The sequence below is a fragment of the Hypanus sabinus genome (genome assembly GCF_030144855.1).
Source record: "Hypanus sabinus isolate sHypSab1 chromosome X2 unlocalized genomic scaffold, sHypSab1.hap1 SUPER_X2_unloc_14, whole genome shotgun sequence".
Classification (NCBI taxonomy): Eukaryota; Metazoa; Chordata; class Chondrichthyes; order Myliobatiformes; family Dasyatidae; genus Hypanus; species Hypanus sabinus.
The window spans coordinates 343867-356675 of NW_026778984.1; positions in this window are offsets into that span (position 1 = coordinate 343867).

Sequence of the window (12809 nt, forward strand, 5' to 3'; positions counted from 1 at the left end):
TGCATGGTAGATCTTGTTTAATGAATCTTGAAGAGTTTTTCGAGGAGTTTACCAACAAAGTAGGTGAAGGAAAGGCTGTGGATGTTGTCTACATGAACTTTAGTAAGGCCTTTGACAAGGTCCCACATGTGAGGTTAGTTCAGAATGTTCAGACATGAGGTATCCATGGAGAGGTTGGAGAGATTGAAATAGTGCAGAGATTTACTAGGATGTTGCTAGTTCTTCAGGAGTTGAGTTACAGGGAAAGATTGAACAGGTTAGGACTTTATTCCTTGAAGCTTAGAAGAATGAGGGGAGTTTTGATAGTTTACAAAATTATGGGGGATATAGACAGAAAATGCGAGTAGGTTCTTTCCATTTAGGTTAGGAATGATAAATACGAGAGGACATGGCTTTAGGGTGAATGGGGAAAGGTTTAGGGGAACATCAGGAGGAACCTTCACTCAGAGAGTGGTGGGAGTGTGGAACGAGCTGCCATCTGACGTGGTAAATGCGGGCTCCCTCTTAAGTTTTAAGAATAAATTGGATAGGTACATGGATGGGAGAGGTCTGGAGGGTTACGGACTGGGTGCAGGTCAATCTCCATTTCACTCTTCATGTAACTGAAAACTAAACTTTTAGTATCCTGATTTATATTATTGGCCAGTTTGCCCTCATATTTCGTCTTTACCATTCTTATGGCTTTTTTTGTTGCCTTTTGTTGGATTTTAAGAGCATCCCAATAATCCAACATCCCACTCACCTTTGCTACCCTATATGTCATTTCCTTAGGTTTAACACAATTATTATATGCCATTTCCAGCTCAAACTGTGAATTGATTTAAAGTCAGTCTCATAATTTAATAGTTTTTATCTGAAAACTATGTACCCTCGCTAAGATTGTACTGAAGACTGCATTTGATTTTTCTTCAGCCTTGTACGCTTCACATTGAAATAGTATGTGTTTCCACAGTTTCATAATGACAAAATGTACACGGCACAGAATGAAGTTTTCCAATTAGTTACAAGGCATAATTAAGCATAGAATGGGCATTTCTCAGTCGAGTCAGTATCATTCCATCCCTTGTTTTAAGCCCTTCTTCCATAAACCCAACAGGTGTATGTATTCTGTAAAGGTGTCTGTCTTTACGTCCATTATCCTACGTCTTGCCATAAGCCCCTAGTTCTTAACACTACCAACCCTTTAGCTTCTAATTTGCTAAGTGGATGGTTTATATCCACAGCTTAACATTTAACAGTTTTGTTGCTAAACAGTCAACATCATCATTTCCCTCAACACTGTGATGTGCAGGGCCCATAATGTGCAGACATATTAATCAAACTTTATATATGAAATACCGTTTGACAAGTTTCCAACAGTCAATCTGACCTACTGCCAGAATGACCTGTTTAAGACTCATCAAAACCGAAATGTATTCTGAGCAAATTATAAGGACAAATTTCCTCCACTTGGGAAAGAATTCTGCTTCCTATGTTGATAAATGGCTATAAGTCATTTCTTTATCATTACCTGCAGTTCAGGCACACAAAAACAGCGACACCAACACCCCCAGTTAACTTATCTTTTGATGCATCTGTAAAAATGGCTACTGTATAATAATAACTTTCATTAATATACTGATGGACCATTTCTGCAGCGAATTCCAAAAGATTTTCCCTTGAGAAAACTCTGCTGCCTACGGCCTATTTTATCATGTGCCTTCAAGTAATCTGAGACCTCACCCCGCATAATCGTCCCCAACAGCTTTCCAAACACAGAGGTCAGACTAACCAGCCTATGTTTCATTTCTCCTGCCCCGTCCCTTCCTGAAGACTGGAAAATTCCAGTCTTCAGGAGACGTTGCAGTCTCCAGAGATCCTGAAAAGATCATTATTAATGCTTCCGCGATCTCTTCAGCCGCCTCTTTCATTCCCCTGGTTTGTGCACCATCCGGTCCAGGTGGCTTTCCTGCCTTCCGCAAATCTCTTTTCTTGTCTATACCGAAGGAGGGAACACAAGACTAATTAAGCAACCCCCGTGAATACTGACCACATTATGAACCGGAAGACAATGCGACTGGACGATCTGATATCCGGGTACAGGAGAACTCACAGGATCACTCCGAAGTTTGCTGGTTGACTGAAACCGACGCTCTGTAGACAGAAACTTCTTCCTCCGTCAACAGAGATGGTCCGAGATTCCTTTTCGCTTCGTCTACTCCTTGCGTCAAGCACTGGCAGGAGGAGACACACTCTCAGTTTCTGGTGGTGAAAACAGTATCTACCAACATGATTTATTAACTGAGTAATTGATACAGAGAACGATTTGTCAGTCATGGACCCGCATAGAGTGTTATTGATTGCAATGCCTTCCGGACCCTTCTTCAATGAATCGAGCTACCCTTCCAGTACTATTGTTGTTGCCCTTACACGCATCTTCTCCCTGTCACCGCCACCCGTCCCGAACACATCTTCGCGCCTCCCTACAGAGATACAGTTTACCTTGTACTTCTCTGCCAGTCCATGAGCATCCGCATCCAGCACGTCATTCTCCATCACTTCCGCCTATTCAACGTGATTCGACCACCAGTCGTATCTTTACTTCTGACCTCCCCCTCTCTGAGGCAGAACGTTCTGTCCTCAGCAAAGGCCTCTCTTTCGTCCCCCTCCGTCCACACCTCTGTGAGTTCCGGACCCGCCATGACGCTGTCTTCTTCCGTCGCCTACGTCTCCGAGTATACTACTTTAACAAGAATTCCCCTCCCCCATTGATGACTCCTTCCCCCGTCTTCAACCTTCTTCCTCCTCCTGGATACCGCACCCCCCCCCCCCCGGGACTTCTGCCTGCACTCGATCTTTGTATCTTCAACTATCGCCGAGACATCAACCGCCTCAACATCACCGCTCCTCTCTCCTGTTCCAGCCTCACTCCCTCTAAACGCACTGTCCACCACTCTCTCTGCACTAATCCTAACCTCGCCATCAAACCTGCAGACAAAGGTTGTGCCGTAGTAACCTGGCGGGCAGACCGCTACCTCACTGAGGCCAAACAGCAGCTCTCTGACACCTCCTCTTACTTACCACTGGAACAGGACCGCACCAAAAAACATCAAAACATTGTCTCCCGTACCATCATAGCCCTTATCAACTCCGGAGACCTTCCATCCTCACCCAAATGACTCACACCCCGCACTGCTCGGTTTTACCTCCTCTCCAAGGTCCACATGCCCGACAGTGCCGTTAGACGCATGGTTTCTGCCTGCTCCGGCCCCACCGGAGTTGTATCCACCTACCTGGACTCCATTTTTTCACCCATAGTTCAGTCCCTCCTCACCTACATCCGGGAAACATCCCCTGCCCTTCATTTCTTTAATAACTTCCATTTCCCCGGTCCAGACCACTTCAATTTCACTGTGGATGTCCAATCCGTATACACTTCCATTCCCCATCAAGAGGGCCTCAAAGCCCTCCGCTGCTTTCTTCACAATACACCTCACCAGTTCCCCACCACCACCAAACTCCTCCGGTTGGCGGAACTGGAACTCACACTTAATAACTTCTCTTTTGATTCTTCCCAATTTCTTCAGACCAACAGTGCATGTATGAGCACTCGCATGGGCTCCACTTATGCCTGACTTTTCGTGGGTTATGTGGAACAGTCTAAGATCCAAATCTATACTGTTACTGCTCCCCAACTTTTCCTTCGCTACATTGACGACTACATTGGTGCTGCTTCCTGCACCCATGCTGAGATCGTCAATTTAACCGACTTTCCCTCTAACTTTCACCGAGCCCTCGAATTCACTTGGTTCATCTCGGGCACTTCTCTCCACCTCTCGATCTCTCGGTCTCCATCTCTGGAGACAGACTGCCCACTGACATCTTCTAAAGCCCACTGATTCTCATAACTACCTCGACTTCCCACTACCTCTTCCCACGCTGCCAAATGCAAAAATGCTGTTCCCTATTCCCAGCTCCTCCCTCCCTGCCGCTTCTGCTCCAAGGATGAGGCTTCCCGTTCCAAAACAAATGTCCTCTGTATTTAAGGATCGTGGTTTCCCTTCTGCTGTTATCAATGATGCCCTCATCCGCATCTGCCCCATTTTCCATACTTCGGCCCTCGCCCCATCCTCCCGTCACCATAACAGAGACCGAGTTACCCTTGTCCTGACCTACCACCCAGCCAGCCTCCGGATCCAGCACATTATCCGCCGCAACTTCCGCCACCTGCAACAGGACCCCACCACTAAGCACATCTGTCCCTTTCTACACATCTCCGCTTTCCACAGGGATCGTTCCCCCCTGGTCCACACGTTCCTCCCCACAGATCTCACACCTGGCCCTTATCCCTTCAAGCTTTCTCCTTCGCTCCCTCCCACCACCTTCTTTATGGGGCCCCTGCCCCTTCCCTCTTCAGTCCTGACGATGGGTCTCGGCCCGGAACGTTGACTGCTCGTTTCCACGGATGCTGCCCGACCCGCTGAGTTCATCCAGTGTGTTGTTCGCGTGCATTTGACGTCCTCACCGACGAAACAACCTGCAAGTTAACCTTCAGGATGTTTTGTACAAGGACTTTCCAGACCCATTGCATCTCAGATTTCTGTATTTTCCTTCCGCGTGGAAAACTGTGGAAAATTCTTATCTCTCTTTTATTTTTTTCAGTGTGTAGTTTTCTAACCAACTTGATAGTGTTCGACAACTTGCTTTTAACAATTTTTGCCATTTGATTATTTTATTTTTGAATTCATCTGTCCTGTATCTTCCTCGTTTTTCCTGGAAACTCCTGCAATTTCGGTTCTGCTATCATCGCTGCCTTCTCCGCTTTCCAATTTACTTTTGACAACTCATCTCTCATAGGACTGTAATTTTTTTACACCACTGAAGTACTGCGACGTCCTCCCTGAACTCCCTCCCTCTCAAGGCACCTCAGATCTTCTCGTCCGCCACGTCTTCCGCCTCCATGGAATCCCCGCAGACATCGTCTCCGATCGTGGACCCCTGTTCGCCTCACGGGTACAGAAGGCCTTCTGTCAAGCCCTAGGTGCACCGGTTAACCTGTCATCCTGCTTCCACCCCCAGACGGAACGGGTCAACCAAGACCTGGAGGCGAAGCTACGTTGCGTAACGGCAAACAACCCGTCGACATGGACCGACCACCTCCCGTGGGTTGAGTCCGCCCACAACTCTCTGGAGAGCTCTGCCAGTGGAAGGTCTCCATTCCGTTGCCCTAGGCAACCGACCCCCGCTGTTCCCGCACAAGAAGAGGAGATTGCGGTACTAACGGTTCAGGACCATATCGATCGGTGGCTTAAGGTTTGGGAGGAGACACACACGGCCCTGCTCAGATCAGCATTCCTGGGTTCCCTGCTCTTTCATCCTGGATAAGAAATCCAAGATTTTCATCAGGAACATCCAGACAGGCCGGGAGGCTCCCGTTGAGGGAGGGGTACTGTCATGGTCCCTCCTGGCAATCCCCCACCTGGCTATTCACCTCAGGAATTCGGCCTCAATCACCTCGTTTATTTGCAATCATTCCTAGGTTCCACTAACTACACAAACCTGCGTTCCATCCGCAAATGCAGGATACAGACCCTGTGATCACAACATGGAGCTGCCAGTTCGTTGGTCGACTCCTGTGGAGTAACCTTGTTTCATGTTTCATAGGGCTGCCAGTTCAGAGTCTAGCATCGCTCCTGGATACCGACTCCAGGATCGCTCCGTCAATAACGCCTCCTGACTCTGGTTCCGCGCCCGTGTTCTGCACCTGGGTTCATCCACGTGTAACACATGCAAGATATCCAGAAGGTTATTTTATTAGCTGAGTCTGTGGCAAAGAAGGTAAATGTAATGTTGATATTTATCTCACGGGGAATTGTGTCAGGGGTAGGTTTTTCACACTCAGAATGCTGGCTACGTGGAATGCGCTGCTGGCGGTAATGGTGCAACCGGATACAACAGGGTCTTTTAGGGAAGTTCCCGGCAGTCTCTAGAGCAGGCTACAGCATTGTGGTGGCGCAACATTGTGGGCCGAAGGGCTGTAGATATCTCTGTTCTCTGCTCGATGAGACTGCTCCGCCATTCCTGGCCTTCCTGTATCTGGCAAGTCCAGCTGCTGTTGAGACAGTGTCCTGGCAAACACTACATCATGAAGACGAAATCTGGATGATGGTGTGTTAAATTGCATTAGTGAGAATACAGATGATACTAAGGTAGGTGGCATTGTGGGTAATGAATTAGGTTTTCAAAGCTTGCAGAGATTTAGACTAGTTAGAAGAGTGGGCTGGACGATGGCAAATGGAGTTTAATGCTGATAAGTGTGAGGTGCTACATTTTGGTCGGAATAATCCAAATGGGGCATACATGGTAAATGGTAGGACATTGAAGAATGCAGTAGAACAGACTGATCGAGGAATAATGGTGCATAGTTCCCTGAAGGTGAAATCTCATGTGGATAGGGTGGTGAAGAAAGCTTTTGGTATGCTGGCCTTTATAAATCAGAGCATTTAGTATAGGAGTTGGGATGTAATGTTAAAATTGTACAAGGCATTGGTAAGGCCGAATTTGGAGTATTGTGTACAGTTCTAGTCACCGTATTATAGGAAAGGTATCAACAAAATAGATAGAGTACAGAGAAGACTTAATAAAATGTTACCTGGGTTTCAGCACCTAAGTTACAGGGCACGGTTGAACAAGTTAGGTCTTTATTCTTTGGAGCGTAGAAGGTTGAGGGTGGACTTGATAGAGATATTTAGGAACTCTTCTCAGGTTCCAGTGCCCTCTTTTAAACAGGGATACTACACAAAGAGGTAGACAGATTCCCACTGTGTTGTAAATTTATTCGGCTAAAAGTTACCAAAAATGAAACCAAAATGATTTTGCTTTTTTTTTTCAGCTAAATGGACGAAATGGTTTAAGAAGGCTGCCTAAACGTTTTTGACTTCGGAATGAGCGCGCGAAATACAGATACATCACTGACAAAAAATGCTGTCACCCGGAGCCAGGGATGTTTTTCGGTGACGCCATGTGCAGTAATAAACAGTTTTCACAACCTACCATAACGTATACCATATACAATCACATATTCTTTAAAGTTACTAGGCAAAAATCTGATCTTCGGAAAATAAAGTATGGCGATAATAGATGCGAGAACCCTTGATTGAATATATTGACCTGGTGCAGTCTGATTCGTGAGTAACAGTGAGGCTGTGTGTAACAGCGAGGCTGTGTGGATGAAGCTTAAACAATGAGTGTACCAGATGCGCCGATTTGAATCGGTGTGTTGGAAATATATTATAAATAGGAGGGAAACTATTGACTCCAATGAAGGTTGCTGCTTCAGTATTTCATCGGTTCAGTTACCAAGGCCCCCATAAACCCTTGGGGCTCCCCTTCTCACAGTTTTCAGTTGGTGGCCTCGTTCAAATGTTGCAGGGCCCCCAGGAATGCCATATGGACCCCGCTGAGAATAGCTGATGTACAGCATTTATCGGTGCCTTTGAGCTAGATGATTGCGATCAGCTGACGGCGGGGAACTCTCATTGGATTATTCTCAAATTGAATTCTACGCAGAGAGGAGGAATTTCAAATATGGGTGTCCTGGGAATAACTGTGGTCAGTGTGAAGGCTCCTGAGTCAACATTATCATCATGGTCAAGGGTGCGCGTTGAATAGTAATGACTTCGGCAGCTTGGCCTGCAGTGATCTCACCATCTCAGTTCAGTGAGCTGAGATCCAGAGAAGCAATAACGACATCAGTGTGGTCAGTGAGGTGCTTTGAAAGTACAGACCATTTTGCATATTGAATACAAGAGCCCGTAACCGTTCTGACGTTCCCGCTTCACACTCAATGTGTCTGTTCGTGTCCACTGTCTTGCAGTTCCAATCCAGGAAGTGGTTCTCCAGGAGGTCAGAGAGAAGAGTCTGAGTTTGACTGGTGGAGATTTTGGGCAGATTCATCAAGTCTGTGTTTCACATCCTTCCCCTTCTGTAGAGAAATCTTCGTTGGAATGTTTACCCCTATCAGAGCAACGAATAAAATTATTACAAAACCTTGAATAATAATGTGTCCCATTTTCATTTTATACCGACATGTGGTGTATCCCATATTTCTGCATGGGCTGAACTACAACGGGTTAACTACATCTATTTCTGACTGTAATTAATCTGATTTGTGATGCGCAATAATTCTCTTTGTTGTGCACAGCCTGCTTGAAACAACATCAACCTGAACGTTTATTTGCAGCACTATTCACAATATTTTTGAGTGTTTTGAGAAGGGTATAGATAGGGAGAATGAATGCGTTGTATTGTGAGAAACGTGTTTGATCTTACAGCTATTGCAGGGAGATGATTGCAGGCTGACCGGGAGAGGGACCTCAGTGTTCGAACATATTCAGTGTTCCAGCACTGTCCGAAGCCCGGATGCAAATGGAGTAGAGCTGGACATCCTCTCTCCAGCAATCTAACCCCACAAAAACCCGGAGCCACAGAAGCTCCAAAGTCTTCATCTCTGAGAAAGGATGTATCCAGCACGAAGACTGGCGGCATCTGGGGACAGCGTGAAAGACTGGCACAGCACAAAGAACTCGGGGCAGTGGTCTGTGCCCCAGTCGGCATGATGTGCGAAACTGCCCACCGTCTGACTGAGAGATATAGAGCAACGGAGTCCTGTTTAATCTCTGCCCTCTCACTATCTGGTACTCTGCAGTTGAGGATTCCACATCCCTGTTAAACAAAAGTTTCTATGCATCCACACTAACTGCAAGCTTCCTTATTTCATACAGCTCTATAATATTGCCCCTCATCTCCCACATTCCAAGAAAAATAATCCTAAACTGTTCATAACTCAGTCATTGGTGACCCAACAATGACCTTGTCAACTTCCCCTGCCTTATTTTCAGCTTAATGGCATCTTTCCTGTAACAGTGTGACCAAAACTCAACACGATATTTCAATGTAAACTCACATCTTATACAATTGCAACACAACACCCCGACCACCATCCTCTGTGGATTGACTGATGAAAGCCAGTGTCCAAATGTTTCATCATCAACTTCCCAGTCTTTGACTCAATTTGAGACCCTGTCAGCTCATTGGGTGAAAGGCAACTCATGTTTGATTAACATGAAATAAGTTTGTCTAGCTGCTGGAAGGGAACCTGTAGATGTGGGTGGATTTTCAGAATGCAACCAACAAGGTGCCACTTGAAAGGCTGATGTACAACACCGGAAATCACAAGACGAGTTCATAAGAATAAAAGGCTGTTTTTAACACAGAGGACAGGAACTCAGTTAACAGGTTTGTTTCAGGATTGGAGGATGTATCCATGGATCAAATCCACCCTCAATTATATACTATCAATATTAAAAATTTGGTGGAGTGAGCGGAGGTTGGGTTGGTATTGGGTTTTCTAAGGGAGCAGGGGTAGGTTAAGGGCCATCACAATCGATATTATTCACCCGGACGAGGGGACAGAGTGTGAGGTGTCCAAGGCTCTGTCAATGACATAGAATGTGATGGGGGTAATGTTATGATGGAACATTTGTTCTCTGCCACAGGATATAGAGAATACTCGTAAAATGGAGTTTAATGTGGTAAACAGCGATGGTGTATTCGGTGTTTGAAAGAATCAAAACGCGGACTATTATTTATATGGCGAGAAACAGTACATGATTCAAGTACAGAGGGGTCCAGGTGTTCACTTGTACCAGTTACACACAAGCAGCAGACAGGTACACAGAACGGTTGATGGACATTTAGCTCTGTGTGATTCGTGCAGAGAGACGGAGAAGTGTTCTTACGGTGTCAGACAAGTGCACAGCGATGGAGTTTGGGAAGATAAATACAGATGTTCTGTGAAGTGTTAGTGAACACAGAGATCTAGGTATATAGGTCCATAGTTCCCGAAAAGCCACAACACAAATTGTCATGGTTGTGAAGTAGGTGAACAGCATGCCTCCCTTTGGCAACAGAGGAGATGCAAAATCACATTACGGTTGCACAAAATATTAATTAAATCACAGCAGCAGTAACCTGTGCAAGTCTGGTCAGCAAAATAAGGAAGAAGTGATTAAGCTAGTAAGGTGATGAAATGATTCACATAAATGTTGCCAGGACTGGGGTCTTGCGTTACAGGTAAAGAGCAGACAGTCTGGGGCTGCTTTCGCTGGATTGAAGGAGGCTGAGCGGGGACCTGACCGAAGTTGATAAAACGCAGTTGTAGTCATTTTCCCAGGGTGGAAATATCAAATTCAAAAAGACTGCCTTTACATTGACAGGGTGATCATTTAAAGATGGTGAACATGGCAAGTGGTAGATCAGTTTTATTTACAGAGTGGTGGGGCCCGGTATGGGCTGCCATGGGGAGTGATGGAAGCAGATATGATAGTGACATTGAAGGGAGAGAAGTGATTCTGTTTAATGTGGCATTGTATTCAGCACGGACATCGTGGGAAGAAGGACCTGTTCTTATACCGCACTGCTCAGTGTTCTATCAGTCAGGCCCTCAGCATTTATACACTTCTTCTACACAGTGAGTGGTGGGTGTATGATGCGAGCTGCCGGAAGAAGGAGAGGAGACACAATCACAATGTTTAGCAGATATTCGGGCAGGTGAATGGATCGTTGAGATTGAGAGTGATATAGGCCAAACACAGGTTAAATGGAACTCTAGGATACACACCTTGTTTAACTTTTAGACGTTGTGAAAAAGGCTGCAGCCATTCACTTAATCAGCGATGTCCCTCAGAGTTTATACACTTCTATACGCTCCACACTCAGCTTTATACATTCCGGGAGTACAGATCGAGGCTTTCCTGTCTCTCCTTGTAACTCAGTCCCAGTTGCTCCTTGTGAATCTTTACTGCATCCTCTCTAGCTGAATCACATCCTTTCTGTTGCTGAGCAACAATCCAACCACAGTCTCAACAAAATACTGTATAGTTGTGACGATACATCCTAACTCTTGTATTCAGTGTCCTGACTGATGACGGATTCATGCCAGAGGATTTCCTCACCACCCTGTGTACACTGTCACCACTTTCAAAGACCCACAGACTCTGAAAAAGTAAATGAAGAAGTATAATGTTTTGGAGGTATTAATTTAATTGCATACTCCTTATCTAGATTTAGGATATTGGTGAAGATCTGATCACATTTAGATCATATGTATGCAAAAATAAAGAAAATCCTACAGGATTCACAAATTTCTCTCACATCTCCATCTCTGTTGTGAGCCATTTGTCACTCTGGCCCTTTTCCCCTAACTGATCAGGATCTCCCTGTAATCTACGTGAACATTCCTCACTGTAACCAACATGTCCGAACTTACTGATGAAGTGTTCTGCATTTGTATGCAAGTACATTCTTAAAGTAATGAGCGACAAAACTCTCAGCTCTGCCCGCTGGAGCATATTACTATTCCCCAGTCTGCTCTCTGAGAAACAGTTTTATTTACCTCTTCAAAAATCTCTGTAGATCCATCAACGTCAACTTCCCGCAAACAAAGCCACGCTGTCTCCTGCTAATCAGATACTGTCCATCCAAATACAGGTGATTGCTGTCCCCCAGAATCCTCTCCAGTCGCGTCCGAACTACTGAAGTCAGGCTAACTGACCTGCAGCTCCCAATCTTGTCCTTGACAGCTTTTTAAACAATAGAACAACATTAGTCACTCTTCAGTCATTGAGGGAACCTTCACTGGACCTCAGCAATTTTCTCTGTCCTTCCACAAAGCAGTGAATCAGGCCCTGATGATTCCCTCAACTTACTGCAGTGTAATTTGCTAATAACTGCTCGCTGGTAATATGAATGTCCTCCAAATCAAGTCCACGAGTTTGCATTATCCATTGAGCAACCATGATATTGTACTCAGTAAACACAAAGTAGAAATCAATGATTGATTCATGATCCCACCCATTCCCTGTGGCTCACGACATGGAGACCCTACTGTTCTCTATGGGGCGTCTCTCTCCCAAGCCACACTGTTACTCCTAACTGAGCTACAGAACCTCTTGGTATTTTCCTGACCTACCAGATCAATCACATAACATTAGCCTGTCCTCCCGGTTTCCCCCTTAAAAGTATTCTTAATAACTTTTATTCTCATCAGGTGATTTTCCCGAATCTGACCTCCTACACCCAGTGTATACTTCCTTTATTTCTTGACCGGAGCCTTTAGATCTGTCATTGGCCAAGGATCCCTCAACTTGACAGGTTATCCTTCACTCTAAAAGGAACATACTTCTTCTGGAAGCTGCAATCACACTCATGTAAAAAAAAAACTCCCACTTGCCATCTGTTCATTTTCCGTCATACAGTTTCTCTCACTCCACCTCTATTAGATCCAGTCAAATCCACTAAAAACACCTTTACTCCAGAATAGATCTCTAAACTTGACCATAGATTCCCATCACTATCTTCAAACCAATAGAAAGAATGAAGAAGGTATTAACTAATACAAGGGTAAGACGTGGGAACACGAAACAATCCTCACAGAGGAATCAGAATAGGAGAGAGTGAGCAGTCTCAAGTTCCTGGGAGTTCGGATCTCTGAGAATTTATCCTTGTCCCAAAATAACAATGTAATTATAAAGAAGACAAGACAGCAGCTATATTTCATTAGAGTTTAAAAAGATGTGATTTCTCAATGCGCTATGCAAAATGCACACCAGCCGCAGCCCTGTAGACCTTCGCGCCATGCTGCTTTCATCTTATGAGAGACGGCGCACCACACGGTCAAATTTACCTGTGCCTGCACATGCCTTTTCTATGCACACTGGATAGAAACTTCCTTCACTCTGCTATCAGAATTGGCAACAGCCTTCCAGATG